Raw genomic sequence first — 21,582 nt, 5'->3', positions numbered from 1 at the left:
TGGACCACGAATTCCCCGAAGGGTTCAAGCCTGTCAATATGGAATCATACGACGGCACAACGGATCCAGCAGTATGGATCAAGGATTTTATCCTCCATATCCACATGGCTCGAGGAGATGATCTCCACGCCATTAAATACCTCCCACTAAAGCTCAAAGGGCCAGCTCGGCACTGGCTTAACAGTCTGCCTGAAAATTCCATCGGCAGCTGGGAGGACTTGGAAGAGGCTTTCCTCGACAACTTCCAAGGAACCTATGTCCGGCCACCAGACGCCGATGACTTAAGCCACATAGTTCAACAACCTGAGGAATCAGCCAGAAAATTCTGGACTAGATTCCTAACCAAAAAGAACCAGATCGTTGACTGTCCGGACGCTGAGGCCTTAGCAGCCTTCAAACATAGCATCCGCGATGAATGGCTAGCATGCCACCTCGGCCAAGAAAAGCCGAAGTCCATGGCAGCCCTCACGGCACTCATGACCCGCTTTTGCGCGGGAGAGGACAGTTGGCTGGCCCGTAGTAACAACACAGCCAGCGAGACAGGCCTGAGGGAGTCCTGGACTAAGGGGTCCTCGGGCGTCCGACCTGTTATCCATGGGCCGGACTGATGGGTTGTGAAGACACGAAGACCGAAGACTATACCCGTGTCCGGATTGGACTCTCCTTGGCGTGGAAGACAAGCTAGGCGATCGACTATGAAGATTCCCTCCTATGTAACCGACTCCATGTAACCCTAGATCCCTCCGGTGTTTATATAAACCGGAGGGCATAGTCCGGATAGCACAGATTCATTACCATATCCTCATAGGCTAGACTTCTAGGGTTTAGCCATACGATCTCGTGGTAGATCAACTCTTGTAACACTCATATTCATCAAGATCAATCAAGCATGAAGTAGGGTATTACCTCCATAGAGAGGGCCCGAACCTGGGTAAACATCGTGTCCCCCGTCTCGTGTTACCATCAATCCCAGACGCACAGTTCGGGACCCCCTACCCGAGATCCGCCAGTTTTGACACCGACATTGGTGCTTTCATTGAGAGTTCCGCTGTGCCGTCGACAAAAGGATTCGATGGCCCCTTCGATCGTCAGTAATGACGTGATCCAGGGAGAAACCTTCCTCCCCGGACAAATCTTTGTATTCGGTGGCTTCGTACTGCGGGCCAACTCGCTAGGCCATCTGGAGCAGATCGATAGCTACGCCCCTGGCCATCAGGTCAGATTCGGAAGCCTGAACTACGTCGCGGACATCCGTGGAGACTTGATCTTCGACGGATTCGAGACCGCGGCAACCGCTCCCCTTCGCCCCGATAAACATGGCTTAAACCTGTCATCGGGCCGCATCCAGGAGATAGCTCCTGTAACAACTCTGGCCTTAGATCTGGAGCAGATCAAGTCGTCCGAACATGGGAAACTCAACCCCATCATGGGGGCTACCAACTCGGCGGCGGTGGAGCCGCATGCAGATTCCACTTCGTACGACACTTGCATCAACGGAACCCCGGACTTGTCTCCGATATCGAGTTCCGAACCCTGCGAGCCCGCGGATACCGAACTCGATCGGCTATCGATCTTCAAGTTCAGCGCCGCGGATATCTTCCAACACTCGCCCATGGGCGACCTACTAAACTCACTAAAAAACCTATCCCTGGCAGACGGCTCATCGCCGAACTATGTTCGGTTCGACCTTACAGCGGATGATGGAGAATTTTGCTTCCCAGCCGCCACCCACTCCATAGCCACCGCCAAAGAACCAACCAACACGCCTGACCCCTGCTCCGAAGACATCGACGGTTTGGACGACGATGAGGGGCAAAACCAGAGCTTACTATCCGCTAGACATGGGGCGACCACTTCCTGGAACGACGTATGTATGGTGGACACACCCAAAGACGATCTCAACGATGACAAGGAGGATCCAGTCAAGGATAAGCCTCCTGGTACACAGTCCGAACACCGGCGCCCCCGACGCCACTCTCAGTCACGCCACTCAAGGGAAAACAATATTAGCATCGGAGGTGATAGTACTCCGGACAACGAAGACCCTGTTGAGACAAGATCCGAACAGGAGGACCAGGAAAGCGGGCAGGATAGCCCTGATGAACATGCCACATACAGAGACTCGGAGGATAGTAATTATCTTCCACTCTCCAAGGAAGAAGAGAGCCTCAGCAACGAGGAATTCATCGTGCCTGAGGAACCTCTAGAACAGGAGCGCTTTAAATGCCGGCTCATAGCCACTGCAAGGAGCCTAAGGAGGAAGCAGCTGCAGCTTCAAGTGAACCAAGATTTGCTCAACGATAGATGGACCGAGGTCCTGGCCGCTGAAGAATACGGCCTTAGCGTCCCAGACAAAACCACCACAACAGTAGGTGTCTCCCTCAATACGATGGCAAGGCTTTGGAGCCCACACCACCATCGAATAATCCGGTAGGCCGACGACAGTTCGGTCCGGGCAAAGCAGCAGCCCCAGCAGAGCACCATACCAACCCATCCGGCCGTCCAAGCAAGAATAAAGAGGCTCAGGGGAACACTCGCGACATCCAACAAGACCCGGAGGGTAGAACCGGACACACAAAATGGACACACAGATCGCGGAGACATGCCCCGGCCAGTAATAACGGTTATCTATTCGGACACAACAGACCCGAGCACGCTCGGTCCAAAAACCTTAAGCGGAGTCCGCCGGATGTGATTCACAGTGTGGACCAACATAGAGGAGCCGCACACCCTCTTTGCTTCACCAACGAGGTAATGGAGCATGAATTCCCAGACGGGTTTAAACCCATCAACATCGAATCATACGATGGAACAACAGATCCCGCAGTATGGATTGAGGACTTCCTCCTCCATATCCACTTGGCTCGCGGAGACGACCTTCATGCCATTAAATACCTGCCTCTCAAGCTTAAGGGGCCAGCATGGTACTGGCTAAACAGTTTGCCAGAAAATTCTATTGGCAGCTGGGAAGATCTGGAAGACGCCTTTCGTGACAACTTCCAAGAAACATATGTCCGACCACCAGATGCCGATGACTTAAGTCATATTGTCCAACAGCCCGGCGAGTCAGCCAGGGAACTCTGGACTCGGTTCTTAGTCAAAAAGAACCAAATTGTCGACTGTCCGGACGCGAAAGCCCTAGCGGCCTTGAAACATAGCGTCCGGGATGAATGGCTAGCACGTCACCTCGGCCAAGAAAGACCTAAATCCATGACAGCCCTTACCGCTCTAATGACTCGCTTTTGTGCGGGAGAAGACAACTGGCTCGCTCGCAAAAGCAACAACGCCAGCGACCCGGGCACTTCCGAAATCCGAGAAAGCAACGGCAAGCCACGACGAAACAAGCATAACAGTCGCAACAATAACGAAAGATTGCGTGACATAGCGGTCAACGCCGGATTTCACAATCCAAAACCCGGTCAACGGAAGAAGCCATTTAAGGCCAAACAGTACGGACCATCCGCCCTTGACAGGATATTGGACCGACCTTGTCAGATTCACGGCCACCCTGATACGCCAGCTAATCATACCAACAGAAACTGTTGGGTCTTCAAGCAGGCAGGAAAGCTTAATGCCGAATACAAGGGGATAAGGCCACCAAGCGATAAAGATGACGGCAAGGCTCGCCAGCCGAACACCGGGAGCCAGAAGCAGTTTCCCTCCGACGTGCGACCACTACCGGAGCGGAAATAGCAGTTCGGCTTCCGCCACCCACCCACTATGATGGCAGGATTTACACCATGCGTACATCACTACGCGCTCAAGATACCATGGGCATCGGCGGAAGCACAATACAGACAACCCTGCAAGCATTACCGTAACGTTTTTTTATTCATTCTTCTTTACTTTTCTTTATTATAAACAGGTGACCGACAGGACTGCATATACAACGAACTCTGTCGGAGTTCGGATCCGCACACTCACCTAAGGGGTTACTTCAGATAAGGACTCCCCTCCGAGAGGACGGGCGGCGCAGACGTGCGACAGGAGGTCCAAAATAGTTTTTGTAGACCACACTCTTTATTTTGAGCCTGTACTATGCCTTTTTTCCTCCGTTCCTGACCCTGAGCATGTCAAATGGTGGGGTTGTGGATTTTTCCTTTTCTATATATGAATTTATCATTGGCGATTGCTCCACTCCCAGTAAACTTCATCCGAATTAATCTTCTATACTCTTTTTACAATGAGTACGGCCACAACGGCGGTGTTACAAGACGCACCTCGGCATAACCGGCCAAGGGCTCGGTTTGGGAACAAATGAGTCGCCAATAAAAGCCCGAAAAGCTCTATAGCATACTTTGGCGTCGCAAGTTTGGCCTTATATGCATCAGCTCTGAATCATTGTGTTTGGTCAATAGTTGGGTTGCCCGGCTCCTGTGTTTGCTACCCTACGTTCCGCTTTATCGGCTAGGGTAGTAAAGGGAGAACTACTGCGATTGTGCCTTGGCTTTGATCGGATGAGCACCTCAGTAGAGAAAGCCGAAAACTGACTGCATGATGCGGCGAGAGCTGGTCAACCACTTGACGACTTATTCGAATCTTTAGCGATTCTCCGTGTCACATGAAGGGTGTTTTTCAGATCAAAACATGTAAGGCACAAAATTACGATACGCCGCATACATACTAGGGGCTATGTCGTAGCCCCACCATAAAACTCCTATGGCTAAGTGAAAGTGTTAACTCCCTATAGTCCGATTGCCTGGTTCACCGCATTATCACCTCCTTTATGGACCAAGACGTTGGATAAAGAGTGATTCAATGCTTTTCAGAACACCCCCGTATTTCCTACGAGGGGGCTGAAGCCGACGAATGGAAAACTTTCAAATTACATTAAAATGACCACATCGGAGGAGTACAAGCTTTCGAGCAAAAAATAGATTAACTATAAAGTTGTCTGTTACAACCCTTGTACACATCACTCGAATATTATGTCTTTTGAGCACTGACCCTCTATCAAGCGGGCGGCCTCTAGGACGTCTCCAAAATAATGCTCTGGTTCCGGACGGTCCTTGCCTTCGGGTGGACTCTTCGTCACAATATTGATGGCCTTCATCTTCCCCCAGAATGTCTTGACTCGGGCGAAGGCCATCTGTGCACCTTCAATGCACGCCGACCGCTTCATAGCGTCGATACGCGGCACCGCGTCAGCAAGCCGCTGCACCAGGCCGAAGTAACTACTCGGAACAGGTTCAGTCGGCCACAAATGGACTACGACATTCTTCATGGCAGCACTGGATATCCTATGCAGCTCGGCCCATTGGGACATTTGTTCATTCAGCAACAGAGGGCGCTTCGACGCGCCGAATTGCGACCAGAAAAGCTTCTCCGTTGCATACCCCTCTTGCGCCTGATAAAACTGCGCCGCATCGGAAGAACTCTTCGGCAAGTCTAAAAAATTGTCCGGAGAACTCCATACTTGGTTAAGCTGAGCATAGTTCGGATCGCCGAACTTAGCCTGTAACAAAAAGGGCTTGCCAGCCACAATATCCCCAGCTTGTCGGATTTCCTCACGGGCTGCTCTGGATTCAGACCGCGCCTCTCTTGCCTCTCGTAAGGCCTTGTCAAGTTCAGCCGTTTTGGCTTCATTTTCCTTCTCAAGAAGTTTACAGTGGCCAGCTGCATTTTCTAACTCGCGCGCCATGGTGGACATGGCCTCCTTGTCCTGGCGCCGCGCGGCTTGTTCGGCCCTCAACTCGGACGATGCCTTTTCGGCGGCCACATTACTAAACCGGGCCTGCTCCTTGGCCCGGGCTAGCTCTGCCCGAAGGGCTTCCACGGCGGCAACACCATCTGCATTCATGCATATTCCATATAAAACTCTTTTTCAGAGTCAGGCTTAAATTACAAGCACACTGGTGTAAGGAATGCCCACAAAACATACCTTGCGAGTCGTCAAGACGCCTGTTGATCAATGCAATGTCATCCTCCGCAGTATCCGGCTTTCGCTGCAGTTCGGCCACTTCCGTACCACGGGTAGCCGCAGGAAGCGAGACAGTCTGCATTCCAAGTTAAACCAAGGTCAGTACCTGAGCGTGTCTTCTTGATCCTCCGATCGCTTCTTTTGGAAGGCAATCCGAGTCTCAGGGGCTACTGCATATACAATAGGTGCATTCGGTCAATAATATTCCATTGACAAAATTACATCACAAACCTCAAAACCCCTTAGAAGGCTCATGAAGGCCTCATTCAACCCGCTCTTCGCGTAGAGAACCTTTTCGACCACTGTAACCATTAAGGCACGGTGCTCCTCTGAAACGGACGCCTGTCGCGGCATGTCCGTCAGCGTCTCCGGCACTCCTGGGTCTTCGGACACCGTTGCCGGAGCACTACATTCCTTTAAAGGAATCCACTTACCTACCTCCAGAATCATCTCCGGTTGTAAGCCGGACAGTTCGGGGCCGCCATTCTTGACCCCCGAACCCAGAGTGAAAAAGGCACCACCTTCGGGTAACTCCTTCCTCGTTTCCTGTGCTACTTGCCGGTCGGGAGGGGCCCTCCGGGATGACACCTCAAGATTATCCGTCCTATTGGGCGAGGAGGCCGGAGAAGGCGTGTCACTCTCCATAATCTCTAGAAGAAGGTCCCCCGAGGAGGAGGACGATTGAGAAACACCAGGCGTTAACCTGCGAGGACGTGCACATGTCGGAGAACTACTTCAGTAATAAGAAAAGAATGAGGTATGGTTAAAGTACCCCGCTTCACTTACGGTCTGGCCGGAGGTTCGTCCTCATCATCAGGCTCTACATTGACATCGCTTGCCCAGCTCAAGCCGACCGATGATGGCATTTTTCCTTTCTTGGAAAGTTTCCCCTCCTGGCCTCCAGAAGCAGCCCACTTCTTGCCATGGCAGGCATCTCCTTTGGGCTCCCCGCTCCCACCCCCCTCTGCAGGCACTCGGTACGGTGTCGGAATTAACATCCGCGTCAGCAGGGTGGACGCGGGATCTTCGGGAAGGGGTGCCGGACTCCAGATTAATACCGCTTTCTTTATCCAGTCCTACGTAGGGACGGATTGCTTAGTATCTTGTCAAAAGATGTTGGAATAAAGGTGTTGAATACTTACCGAAGTGTCCGGATGATTGCAGTCGAGGCCAACATCTTCGGTGGTGTCCGGCCATTGGTCTCGCTCCCCGAAATATAATTTCCACATTCCTTCGCGCGTAGTGCCGAAGATGTGCTGAAGAGTCCGCCGCCCTTCTGGATTAAACTCCCACATACGGATAGGCCGCCGCTAACATGGCAGGATCCGGCGGACTAGCATTACTTGAACAATGCTCACAAGCTTGATGCCTCTCTCGGTAACGCTTCAGATGCGACTTTGCAGAGTCTGCACCTCATTAACGGATCCCCAGTTCAATCCCTTGTTGATCCATGAAGCGAGTTGAATTGGAGGGCCGGGTCGGAAAGAAGGAGTAGCCATCCACTTGGAGCCCCGCGGCCCGTTGACATAAAACCATCCCTGTTGCCATAGTTCGGAAGACTCGGCGAAAGATCCTTCAAACCAAACCGCGCTGGCAAGCTTTCTTATAGCAACGCTGCCGCACTCTGCCTGCTCCTCCTCTGTCACCTGCGGTCTCACATGAAAAGTCTTGAGCCACAAACCAAAGTGCGGGGAGTCCGGAGGAAGGCCTCACACGTGACAATGAATATCGAGATGAGAAGAATGGCGTCTGGGGCCAGATCGTGAAAGTCTAGCCCATAGTAGAACATGAGCCCCCGGACAAAGGGGCTAAGTGCGAACCCTAGCCCATGAAGGAAGTGGGACACAAATGCTACCCTCTCACCAGATTTGGGGGTGGGAATAATCTGCCCCTCGGCAGGAAGCCGATGAAGGATTTCTGGGGTCAGGTACCTCGCTACGCGGAGCTTCGCAATATCCTCCTCCGTGACGGAAGAGGCCACCCACCGGCCTGAACGGCTGAGCCCGGACATGATTGGGGCAGCTTGTGGTTGGAACTCGAGGGCTAGAACTCGAGGTGGCTGGGATTGAGGAAGAAGCAAGTGCAGAAGAGAAAGACAAGTCCGGGTCCCTATATAAAGGCCCAGAATATCAAGCGTCCCCTTCTGGGTCTCGAAACTTACCTATCCTCAAAGAGTTGTACCCAGGGGACGGTTGGGTTACCCATACCAACATTATTGAAAATCCCGTGAATAAGGGGACACGATCTCTGCTTTGACAAGACGTGCCAATAAAACAGCTTCCCGAGACGTGGGGCGATAGGATAGCCAACGGTTGGAAATAATAACCGGGCAGGCGTGATGCAATGTGGTAACAGTTGTCGACCGATTGGACTCGTGGAGTATTGTATTTTCTGCAATTATGTACACAGGTCCGGATACAATCATCACAACCAAAGACTATATTGGAGTTCAGAAGAAGGGGAACCCGCCTTGCAATGCCGAAGACAATCTGCGCGCCGAACTCCTCGTCATTGAAGCCAGGTTCAGGGGCTACTGAGGGAGTCCTGGACTAAGGGGTCCTCGGGCGTCCGGCCTGTTATCCATGGGCCGGACTGATGGGCTGTGAAGACACGAAGACCGAAGACTATACCCGTGTCCGGATTGGACTCTCCTTGGCGTGGAAGGCAAGCTAGGCGACCGACTATGAAGATTCCCTCCTATGTAACCGACTCCATGTAACCCTATATCCCTCCGGTGTCTATATAAACCTTAGGCCATAGTCCGGATAGCACAGATTCATTACCATATACTCATAGGCTAGACTTCTAGGGTTTAGCCATACGATCTCGTGGTAGATCAACTCTTGTAACACTCATATTCATCAAGATCAATCAAGCAGGAAGTAGGGTATTATCTCCATAGAGAGGGCCCGAACCTGGGTAAACATCGTGTCCCCCGTCTCCTGTTACTATCAATCCCAGACGCACAGTTCGGGACCCCCTACCCGAGATCCGCCGGTTTTGACACCGACAAGGCCCCTCTGAGGCCAAGAATAGCACTGGCAAGCTCCGGCGCAATAGGCACAAACGCCGAAGCAATGATAACAACACCGATGACACCACAGTCAATGCCGGATTCAGAGGCTCCAAGTCCGGCCAACGGAAGAAGCCCTACAAAAGAAACAATGAAGGACCTTCCAGCCTAGACCACATACTCGACCGTCCGTGCCAAATACACGGCACCCCGGATAAACAAGCCAATCATACCAACAGGGATTGTTGGGTTTTCAAGCAGGCTGGCAAGTTAAATGCCGAAAATGAAGAAAATGGATCACAAAGTGAGGACGAGGATGAAGAGCCCCGGCAGCCGAACACTGGAGGGCAGAAGAAATTTCCCCCTCAAGTCAAAATGGTGAACATGATATATGCCACACACATCCCCAAAAGGGAGCGTAAGCGTGCACTCAGGGACGTCTATGTGGTAGAGCCAGTCGCCCCAAAATTCAATCCATGGTCATCATTCCCGATCACCTTCGATCGATGAGACCACCCAACTAGCATCCGCCATGGCGGGTCAGCCACACTAGTCCTGGACCTAATTATTGACCGGTTTCACCTAACAGGAGTCCTGATGGATGGTGGTAGCAGCCTTAACCTGCTCTATCAAGACACGGTGCGGAAGATGGGCATTGACCCCTCATGAATCAAACCAACAAAGACTACCTTCAAAGGAGTCATACCAGGCGTTGAGGCCCGTTGTACGGGCTCAATCACGCTGGAAGTGGTCTTCGGCTCTCCGGACAATTTTCGAAGTGAGGAGTTAATCTTCGACATCGCCCCATTCCGCAGCGGCTACCACGCACTGCGCGGACGAACAGCGTTTGCTAGATTCAACGCAGTGCCACACTACGCTTATCTCAAGCTCAAGATGCCCGGCCCACACGGCGTCATAACAGTCAAAGGCAACACGGAACGCTCCCTTCGAATAGAGGAGCACACCGCAGCCCTAGCAGCAGAGGTACAGAGCGGCCTTCTCAAGCAGCACCATAGTGCGGCTGCCGAGCCACTGGACACTATCAAGAAATTCCGAACTACACTACAGCAGGACAACAAGGCTCGTCAAGAGCTCGACTAGCAATTTGGCCTCCGTCCCAGTCCGGAGGAGGTAGTGGCATTCGTACCATGCGTACATAATTACGCACTCGAAATTCCATGGACGTCGGCGGAGGCACAAGCTAACCCGGGATCTACAGTTCGGCTAGACCGACCCCGGACACACTTTTTCCTTTCCGTTTTAGGTTCCTTTTCCCGCGAGCCTGATCATCAACCCCTTCGATGGATCGGCATACAAAGGGGGCATGCATCATAGGTGCGTAGGGCAACCTCCATACGTTCTTCTTGACGGTATTTTTTACTTATTTCTCAGGACCCGCACGCTGCCTCTTCTAGATCCCGGCATGTTAAATAGCCCGGGTGCTTATCGCACTATTTGTATAAGATACGCCTTGACGTATCCATTCAGTTATAATAAAAATGATTTGCGGCCCAGTTTCTGTGGTTTTCGCTTCTTACTTCATTTTATTTTGATCTACTTATCAGCTACATCGGTACTCTTCTGTACGTTTCATATTCGCCAGGGGCTGCTTATCGCCCCATAACACGGCAACAAAGTCCAAACACTTGTATAAAAGTTCGGCACCCCGAAATTTAGCATTATATGCATTGGCTCTGAATCATGTCTTTGGTCAATAGTTGGGTTGCCCGTCTCCTGTGCTTGCTACCCTACGTTCCGCTCTATCGGCTAGGGTAGTAAAGGGAGAACTACTGTGATTGTGCCCTGGCCTTCACCGGATGAGCACCTCAGTAGAGAAAGCCGAAAACTGACTGTCATGGTACGGCGAGAGCCGGTCAGCTGTTCGAGGGTTACAAAATAGTTGGAGATTTTTTTTCCGCATCAGGCGAAGGATCGTCACTTCCCGATCAGATGCTGGCAGCACCCTGGCTTGGACCAGGGGCTGCGCACTTGCTTAATTATAAAACTCCTATGGCTAAGTGAGGGCGTTTAAGCCGTATAGTCTGATTGCCTTGTTCGTTGCGCTAAACAACTCCTTCAAGGACCATATAATTGGATCAAGATTGTTTAGATACCATCCCGAACACCTCCGTACTAATTACGTGAGGGCAGAAGCCGACGACTGGCCAACCCTCAGATTGCATATAACACGGCCGCACAGGAGGAAACAATTTAAAGCACAACGAAACTTACATTACAAAACAAAGCTTTGTCTTTATAATACAAGGCAAAGGACAATACGAATGTATTCATTCAAAAATAACGTCCTTCGAACATTGAGCTGCCACAAGTCGAGACCCTTCTAGGACATCCGCAAAATATTTTTCGGGTGTGCGGTGCTCCTTGCCCTCTGGCGGGCCGCTGGCCACTTCAACAGCGTTCATCTTCGCCCACCACATCTTGCAGCGAGCGAAGGCCATACGAGCGCCTTCAATACATGAAGAGCGCTTGATGACGTCCAGCCACGGACAGGCTTCCACTAGCCGCATCACGAGTCCGAAGTAGCTCCCGGGTATAGCTTCGGCTGGCCATAGCCGGATTGTCAAGTCCTTCATGGCTAGTTCGGCCACCCTGTGCAGCTCCACCAGCTGCTTCAGCTGATCGGTGAAGGACACGAGATGCTCTGGCGTCGCATACTGCGACCATAATAGCTTCTCCGTAGAACCTCCTCCTTCGGCTCAGTAGAACGCTGCAGCGTCTGATATGCTGCGTGGTAGATCCGCAAAAGCTCCTGGGGAACTCCGAACCCGGGTTAGTAAAACGTACTGCCTCTCCGCATACTTGCTTTGCATCTTAAAAGCCTTACCCGCCGTGATCTTCCTGGCCTCCTGGATCTCCTGGATAACGGCCCGGGCCTCATTCCGCGCGGTTTCCGCGCCTGGACGAGCCTTGGTGAGTTCGGCCTTCTGAGCCGACGCATCATTCTCCAAGGTCTCACATTTTTTGACTGCATCTTGGAGCTCCTGCTGGATCTCCTTGAAACGGACCTTGAGCTTCTTACGGGCGGCTTGCTGCTGGACAGCCTTTTCCTCAGCCTCGCCCAGGGCCTTCCTCAGGGCCTCGACCTCGGTCGCAGCTTCTGCATACATTTCGACGTTACAGTCAACATACAACATCTGCGCTCTCTGAACACACAACAAGACATTACTAACCTTGCTTCTCCTGCAGCCGCACTCTAACCTCGCCGAGCTCGTTCTCGGTCCGCTCCAGCCTCTGCTTCAGTTCAGAGACTTCGGCAGCATGTGAGGTCGCGGCCAACAGCGACGCCTGCTCACGCACACATATCACGTTAGTCTCCTACACGAGAGGATTGATCCTCTGTCCAATTCCTCTTGCCGAGCACCGGACAGTGTCTCAGGGGCTACTGACTACATGGGGTTTTTCTCTTTCTATGTCACCTACCTCAAAACCTGTTAATAGGCTACCGCAGGCCTCATTCAGTCCGCTCTTGGCAGACTGAACCTTCTCGATCACCGCACCCATAAGGACATGGTGCTCGTCCACGACGGAGGCGCTTCGCAGTGCCCCCATCAGGTCATCCGACGCTCCTGGATGGACAGGAGCCACCGGTGGAGGCGGCACACCCCCTTCAAAGGGAGCTGCTCGCCCGACTCCGGAGCCATAGGGGGCTCCAAAGCCGTATTCGGCTGAGGGCCGATCTGGATACGGCCCTCTTCGCCAGTCTCCATGGGGATTGGATCCCCCACGTGTCCGGCAGTGGAGGTCTCGCCTTGTGGCGCCTCTCGAACGACGTCCTCGGCTCCTCCCTTCGGAGTGATCCTTCGGGACATTACTTCGGTGTCGTCCCCGGCCCCGGGGGAATAAGCAGGCGGTGGCGACTGGCTCGCCATCTCCAACGGAGCCAACGAACTTCCAGACGAGGATCGCTGGATTAGGTCACGGGCTGGACTGCAATGGTACGGTTAACCACATCAAGATAATGAAGAGAAAGGGCTGGATGCGCGCATAGATAAGCCATATCACTTACGATGTGGCCTGGGGTTTGGTGCGGGGGCGTCATTCCGGACTACTATCCATGTCCCACGCGGTGTTGGCCGCCGGAGCGCCCTTTCCCTTTTTGGGCGTCTCCGCCTCCAGATGCGCCGGAGCCGCCCTCTTCTTATTCCTCTCCTCAGGGGGAGGATTGTTTTCTTCCTCCTCCTCCTCTTCCCCGTCATTTTCCTCAAGGACAAAGAAATGGGTTTCGTCGTCTTCGGACACCGCGTCTGAAGTACCCTTATGATGGAGGCCACTCTTGGCCTTCCCTTTGGCCTTCTTTTTGGCCTTCTTCTCCGGCGCCTTATACGGCGCCGACACCAGCATCTTCACTAGGCGCGGGATGGCTGGTTCTTCGGGCAATGGAGCCGGACACTGGATTCGCTTCGCCCTCTCCGTCCAGTCCTGAAAGAGCGATAATAAAAGCTCAGGCGTCGCCCTAGCAACACACAAGCAGGGAATACATTAAAGACATACCTCACTGGCAGGATGACTGGCGTCGTGTCCGTGATCTGAATTCGCGGCCGGTAGTTTTTCGTTGCCCTTAAAGAGCAACTTCCACGCGTCCTCGTGATTAGTCTCGAAGAGCCTCACCAAGGTATGGTCCTTCTTCGGATTGAACTCCCACAAAGGGCGGCTTCGGCGTTGGCACGGGAGAATTCGGCGAACTAACATCACCTGGATTACATCTACAAGCTTGACGTTCTTGGCTATCATGCTTTGAACGCGCGTCTGCAGCGCTATTACCTCGTTGGACAAACCCCAATCGGGACTCTTCTCAACCCAAGAAGTGAGCCGCATAGCAGCACCAGAGCGGAATTCGGCAGCCGCGGCCTAGGAGGTGCCGCGGGGTTCTGTGATATAGAACCACTGTCTCTGCCACTCCTTCACTGTCTCTACAAAAATGCCTTTCGGCCAGGAGACGTTGGGCAGCTTGCTCACCATGGCTCCTCCGCACTCCACATGCTGGACATCCACCACCTTCGGCTTCACGTTGAAGACTTTGAGCCACAGCCCAAAGTGGGGCTGGACGCGGAGGAAGGCCTCACACACAACGATAAACGCCGAGATGTTGAGGAAGGAATTCGGGGACAGATCATGGAAATCTACCCTGTAGTAATACATTAGCCCGCGGACAAAAGGGTGGAGTGGAAACCCAAGCCCGCGGAAGAAATGAGGGAGGAATACTACCCTCTCGTTGGGCTCCGGCATGGGGACGATTTGTCCCTCAACCGGCAAGCGGTGGGCGATTCCCTTCGCCAAATATCCGGCCGCCCGGAGCTCAGTAATGTCCTCCTCCTTGACGGAGGAGACCATCCACTTGCCCTGACCACCGGATCCGGACATGGTTGCTTGAGTGGAAAGGAGATGAAAACTTGGGCGCTGGAGCTCAAGATCGGGAAGGCGGAGACGGCGAGAAAGCGTGAGAAGAGGAAGAGGGGATCCTTATCCTCTTATAAAGGCAGCAAACATTAAACGCCTCCTCGCTTGCCTTAAGATTCACCTATTACCAAAGGCTGTGCAAACGGCACGGTTGGGTTACCCATGCCCGCATCGATGAGAATCCCGCAATAAGGGGACACGATATGTGCTTTGACAAGACGTGCCAGTAGCGACCGCGTCTTAAAACACGGGATGGCAGAAGAAAAACGGTTCGAAATTACGACCAGACGGGCGTGATATCACGTTGCCGGAGGCTTTCAGCGGATAGAACTCATGTGGAATATATATTCTCTCTGCGGTTGTGCATGGTGTGTAACAGGTCCGGATACTATCATCGCGGCCGAAGACCGTCCTGGAGTTTGGAAAAGGGGGAACCTGCCTTGCAATGCCGAAGACAATCTGCGCGCCGGACTCCTCGTCATTGAAGCCAGGTTCAGGGGCTACTGAGGGAGTCCTGGACTAAGGGGTCCTCGGGCGTCCGGCCTGTTATCCATGGGCCGGACTGATGGGCTGTGAAGACACGAAGACCGAAGACTAAACCCATGTCTGGATTGGACTCTCCTTGGCGTGGAAGGCAAGCTAGGCGACCGACTATGAAGATTCCCTCTTATGTAACCGACCTCATGTAACCCTAGATCTCTCTGGTGTCTATATAAACCGGAGAGCATAGTCCGGATAGGACAGATTCATTACCATATAATCATAGGCTAGACTTCTAGGGTTTAGCCATTACGATCTCGTGGTAGATCAACTATTGTACCACTCATATTCATCAAGATCAATCAAGCAGGAAGTAGGGTATTACCTCCATAGAGAGGGCCCGAACCTGGGTAAACATCCTGTCCCCCGTCTCTTGTTGCCATCAATCCTAGACGCACAGTTCGGGAAACCCTACCCGAGATCTGCCAGTTTTGACACCGACAATCCTCCTTAAAAAAAACATCACGGCGCAGAGATTGCTCGGTTACAACAAAGTGTGTAGTGAGCAGGGTGGGTTCATTACATGGATTAGTGCATGCATGTGAGGGAGGTGGAGACTTACAATCAACACCCCGCCGCAGTATGAGCATTAGGTGGACGGATGCACAGGCTGGATCTGAACTCCTGGAACGCCGGCGTCGGGAGCTCCTTCGTCATGACGTTGGCGAAATGTTATGTGGTAAGAACATAGAGGTGCCTTAGTATTCTTTGAATTTATTTCCCCCAAAGTGGCAGAAACTTAAATTTTTTATGGAAGAGAAATGTTGCTTTTGGCATGGCAATATTATGTCACACATTTGATCCATATGGATTGGAGAGTCACTTCAAATATTACGGTAGACTATCTCAACAAAGAAAGGGAAGTTTCCTTTGTGGCAATCTGAGATAGGGTTTGAAATTCCAGAAAGCTAGGATTTGAGTTTGGTTGGTCTTGGTTGTGTAGTGATCCAAGTGTAAGCTAGGGTGAGGTGAATCTTTGTTGCAAAGTTCAGAAGAAAAACTCTGGAAGATAGTGAAAATTTAATAACAACACAAAATCAAAAGGCTCTGATTTTTGGGTGTTTCAGCCAAGCGCCATATACAAGGCATTGTTGGTAAGGAATTCTCCGCAGTTAAAAAAGGAAAATATAATTATTTGTCAAGTGTTGCCCACTCAGAAAATGTGCCATGTGGGAGCAGCTGAGAGCACCTATAGAAGTTTATTGAGTGCTTCATTTCAGACAGTTGACAAACTATTTCTCATTTTTTAAAGTAAAATAGAAAACCTTTGTCAACTGTCTATTTTAACTTTGAAATGATTTTGTTGGCTTTGTTCTCAAGTATCCATTAGCCGACACTCCGCAAAGAGAGCCCTGCAGTCACAGAGCAGTTAGCTGCGAGGGTGATGTCTACTACGCAACCTTCTTCTTGTAGACGTTGTTGGGCCTCCAAGTGCAGAGGTTTGTAGGGTAGTAGCAAATTTCCCTCAAGTGGATGACCTAAGGTTTGTCATACGTTTTCTTGCCCCTTGGTACTTGTCTGATCAATCACACTGTTCATTAGTTCACTTGAGACCTTAGGATAAGTTGCTAAAACAAATGGAGGGGAGGATCGACCCGTTCTGTAGAATTCCGAAGAAACTGGAATCAGGAAGTTGTTTCTTTCTCTCGATACGCAGAGGGGAGAGCATGCCCTGTAAAATTCTCAGACGCTATAGCTTTGTAAAAACAGTACTCGATTTCTAATATGATGGCCGGTCATAGTTTAGTAAAGATTTTAAGTGGGTTTGCTTGGAGGACGCGGTGGTATGACTCCGTCCGTTGAACGAGCATTTCGTGCCACGTGGGAGGCGTAGGATGAAGATGGTCTCTCTCAAGCAACCCTGCAACCAAATAGCAAAGAGTCTCTTGTGTCCCCAACACACCCAATACAATGGTAAATTGTATAGGTGCACAAGTTCGATGAAGAGATGGTGATACAAGTGCAATATGGATGGTAGATATATGTTTTTGTAATCTGAAAATATATAAACAGCAAGGTAACTAATGATAAATGTGAGCACAAACGGTATTGCAACGCTAGGAAACAAGGCCTAGGGTTCATACTTTCACTAGTGCAAGTTCTCTCAACAATAATAACATAATTGATCATATAACTATCCCTCAACGTGCAACAAAGAGTCACTCCAAAGTCACTAATAGCGGAGAACAAACGAAGAGATTATTGTAGGGTACGAAACCACCTCAAAGTTATCCTTTCTGATCGATCTATTCAAGAGTCCGTAGTAAAATAACAGGAAGCTATTCTTTCCGTTCGATCTATCATAGAGTTCGTACAAGAATAACACCTTAAGACACAAATCAACCAAAACCCTAATGTCACCTAGATACTCCAATGTCACCTCAAGTATCCACGGGTATGATTATACGATATGCATCAAACAATCTCAGATTCATCTATTCAACCAACACAAAGAACTTCAAATAGTGCCCCAAAGTTTCTACCGGAGAGTCAAGACGAAAACGTGTGCCAACCCCTATGCATAAGTTCAGAAGGTCAGTGAACCCGCAAGTTGATCACCAAGACATACATCAAGTAGATCACGTGAATATCTCATTGTCACCACCGATAAGCACATGCAAGACATACATCAAGTGTTCTCAAATCCTTAAAGACGCAATCCGATAAAATAACTTCAAAGGGAAAACTCAATCCATTACAAGAGAGTAGAGGGGGAGAAACATCATAAGATCCAACTATAATAGCAAAGCTCGCGATACATCAAGATCGTGCCGAATCAAGAACACGAGAGAGAGAGAGAGATAAAAGACATAGCTACTGGTACATACCCTCAGCCCCAAGGGTGAACTACTCCCTCCTCGTCATGGAGAGCGCCGGGATGATGAAGATGGCCACAGGTGAGCGATCCCCCTCCAGCAGGGTGCCAGAACAGGGTCCCGATTGGTTTTTGGTGGCTACAGAGGCTTGCGGCGGCGGAACTCCCGATCTAGGTTATTTTCTGGAAGTTTCTGTATTTATAGGAATTTTTGGCGTAGGTCTCACGTCAGGGGGGTCTCCGAGCCGTCCACGAGATAGGGGGCGCGCCCAGGGGGTAGGGCGCGCCCCCACCCTTGTGGGCAGCCCGGGACTCTTCTAGCCCAACTCTTTTACTCCGGGGGCTTCTTTTGGTCCATAAAAAATCATCAAAAATTGGCACGTCAATTGGACTCCGTTTGCTATTCCTTTTCTATAAAACTCAAAAACAAGGAAAAAACAGAAACTGGCACTGGGCTCTAGGTTAATAGGTTAGTCCCAAAAATCATATAAAATAGCATATAAATGCATATAAAACATCCTAGATGGATAATATAATAGCATGGAACAATCAAAAATTATAGATACGTTGGAGACGTATCAGGGGGCAGGGGACACGTGTCAACGTCTTTGCCGAGTTCCTTTAGGGCATCTTCAACGCTGACCCTCAAACTGCCCACATATGTCCGGACGTGTTGTGCCATCCAACGCGGGCCTGTATCGGTCCATCGAGCAGTCCGGACACACTTTTCCCCTCAAACCGGAAGCAAAGTGGAGGGTGGGAGGGGGTTGCGGGAGTCCGTATAGTAGCCACGTAGGACTCCAACACCCCTGGCTCACTGAATCCCCCTTCCCGGTCCCATTTTCTTCCATTCTGCCACTTCCCCCCTTGCTTTGCATCCGCACCCTCCTCCTCTGCTGCAGCCGATGTACCTCTTCGGCCGGCACACCGGCATTGTCGGACCTCTGCAGCCAGCATCGATGCGCCTGCTCTCCTTTCACGAAAGCGTCGTCCACCCAAGACCCGTCCGTAGTTAGGTACACCCCCCGGTCGACGTCGTCCATGGTGGACACCACACCCGGTAGGTGTTCACTCAAATGCCTTTGAGCTAGTTTTTGAATGCCATGTCGTTCTTTTAGAGTATGAAGGATGCCGGGATACTCGACCATGGAGGATGAGTTGTTGTGCGATGTGTGGTTGGTCGTTCCATGGATTTCGTAGGCAGGAGCAGAGGGGGGACCTTCTAGAAGCGCGTGCATGATTCATTTCACATGCGAAAGCACATTTCACCCTATGACATGCACATCATCCAACAACGCAATGTGGGATCGTTATCGTATCGATGGTACGCCATCTAGACCTCCGTCACCAAGTTTTGTGATGCGGATGGTCGGCTGGAGGCAAGGTGGTCACTCCAAGCGGCAGAGGAGGAGATCGTAAGTTTTGCTTCTTCTTGCTCAACTTTGTTGATTGAATCATTCACTCAATGTTGATCTACACATTATGTAGCCCGCACGTCCTGTCATGATGTACCACAAGACAGAGGGACAGTCATTTACGCACACACATTGTTAGATGAAACTGAAGGGGCAGTATGTATGGGACGACATGATCCGTTTGTGAAAAACTTGTTGAACATCCATTAATCTTGTTGAATTTGAACTATTGTTGTACTAGATTTATTTGCGTGCTATGTATGGATGATTTGAGCTATTTTCTATCCGAACTTTGATGAAAATCGTCGTGTTTGCATGAACTTTGTCCGGTTAGTTGAAACACTGTTTGAAATGTAAGCGAACATATGCGGCTAGCATTGGATGGCCGCCTTCGGGATCAGTGTCCGAGGACGGATGCTGAAGCAAATTTGCGGTTCAGCATTGGAAATGCCCTTAATGACAAAAGCAGTAGGCCCATTTTTTTGGGCGTGCTCTCGTCAAAAGCTATCCATTGCCGAGTTTTTGAGTTTGCCGAGTGTTATACTCGGCACATATCTCTTTACGGAATGCCCACGTAAAAGGAAACAAGAAAGGTGTCAACACTCGATAAAGACAGATTTTCGAGTTGTGCGATGTGTGGTTGGGCGTATCCGTGGATTTCGTAGGCAGGAGTAGAGGGGGGTCCTTCTGGCAGCGCGTGCATGATTCGTTTCACGCGCGAAAACACATTGCACCCTACGACATGCACATCATCCAACAACACAATGTGAGATCGTTATCTTATCGTATCAATGATGGTACGCCATCTAGACTTCCGTCACCAAGTTTGTGACGCGGTCGGTCGGCTGGAGGCAAGGTGGTCATAGCAAGCGGCAGAGGAGGAGATCGTAAGTTTTGCTTCTTCTTGCTCAACTTGTTGATTGAATCATTCACTCAACGTTGATCTACATATTATGTAGCCCGCACGTGATGCCGTGATGTACCACAGGACAGAGGGACTGCCATTTACACACACTGTTGGATGAAGCTGAATGGGCAGTATGTATGGGATGACATGATCCGTTCATAAAAACTTGTTGAACATACGGTTAATCTTGTTGAATTTCAACTATAGTTGTACTAGACTTATTTACATGCTATGTATGAATGATAGGAAGATGGGAAGTGAAATTCTCCCCCAAATTTTAAAGATAGGAAGATGGGGCAAAACTCGCGACCGCCGGAGGCGACGGACTGGCCGCACTCTTCGCCCCTGGCCACCGCCGATGTACCGCCGCAGCCGCCGATCTCCTCTTCGCCGTCGTCCCTTGCGGCCCCGTCGGATCTCAATGGATCCACCCTGGATCAGATCGAGGATGTGCGCGAGGGGACAACGCGAATGGAGGAGGGACTGCGTTGGGCGGTGCTTTTTAGATATTCTCGTCGACATGGGGAATGGATCGTCGGACGGCTACATCATTCCCCGACATCTCGGTGGACGGCGGTGATGGGTATGGACAACGACGTCCTCGCCGACGATTACTTAGTGATTGACGACCAGATTAAGGTAGGACCTCGTTTGCGCATTGATATTTATGATGTGGTCGTGGATCATCATGTGCAGGTGATTCCCGACACGAAAGATTCGATCGAGCTCGTTGATTTGTTCTCGGAGTCAGAGGGAGGGAAGCCGGATCCGCGGTTTGGTGGCCGCTTTTGGGATCTCGAGGATAGCGACGAAGACGACAAGAGCGAGAGTGATGAGGTCACCGAGGACCATGACAATGCTGTGGTTGGAACGTCGGCTCCGGCGATGACACTGGCCGCGGAGAAGCCGATTGCTCATCGGAATAAAGACGCTCAGAAGAAACCTAGGCCACGGATCAAGCCTTGAATCGGACCGATTCCCAAGGTAAATCGTACGCTTACAACTCTTTCCCAAGGTAAATCGTACGCTTACAACTCTTTCAGATTTCATTCCGGATGAGTGGACGTTGGTCTATAAGAAGAAGAAAAGGAAATTGGTACGGCTGTCGGGGCGGCAGCTGCCGCCGCCGAAGGAGTGGCCGGGAGTCTCGATTCAAACGACCAGAAGGGTTCGTTTGAAATCGCTGCTAATGGGCCAGGGGGATGGACTGTAGATTTCTGAGATCGTGGGCTCTATTGCACCTGGGCATACGACCCAGGTAGAGACCCAAGCCAAAGAGCCCGGTTCGACGTACGTCCTCCGCTGCATGAGATTGCCTCGGATCGTGAGCCGCCGCATGCCAGTTCTGTACGTCTGAGTGCTAGGGTTTTGCGGTTTGGGACTCCAGGTTTTCCCTCGATCGATGTTGGTCGGGCCGTCCGGCTGAGGCGTGACCGCTCCTCCTCTCCGATGGCTGGCCGTGGTGGTCCAAAGCCGGGGCCGCCTCCGCCCAACACTGCACTGCCCGCAGCGGCGCCGCCGGCCGCTGGGCTGCCAGCAAGAGCAGCCGGCTAG

The sequence above is a fragment of the Aegilops tauschii genome, chromosome 6 (genome assembly GCF_002575655.3).
Source record: "Aegilops tauschii subsp. strangulata cultivar AL8/78 chromosome 6, Aet v6.0, whole genome shotgun sequence".
Taxonomy (NCBI): domain Eukaryota; kingdom Viridiplantae; phylum Streptophyta; class Magnoliopsida; order Poales; family Poaceae; genus Aegilops; species Aegilops tauschii.
This window is presented reverse-complemented; position numbering follows the sequence as displayed.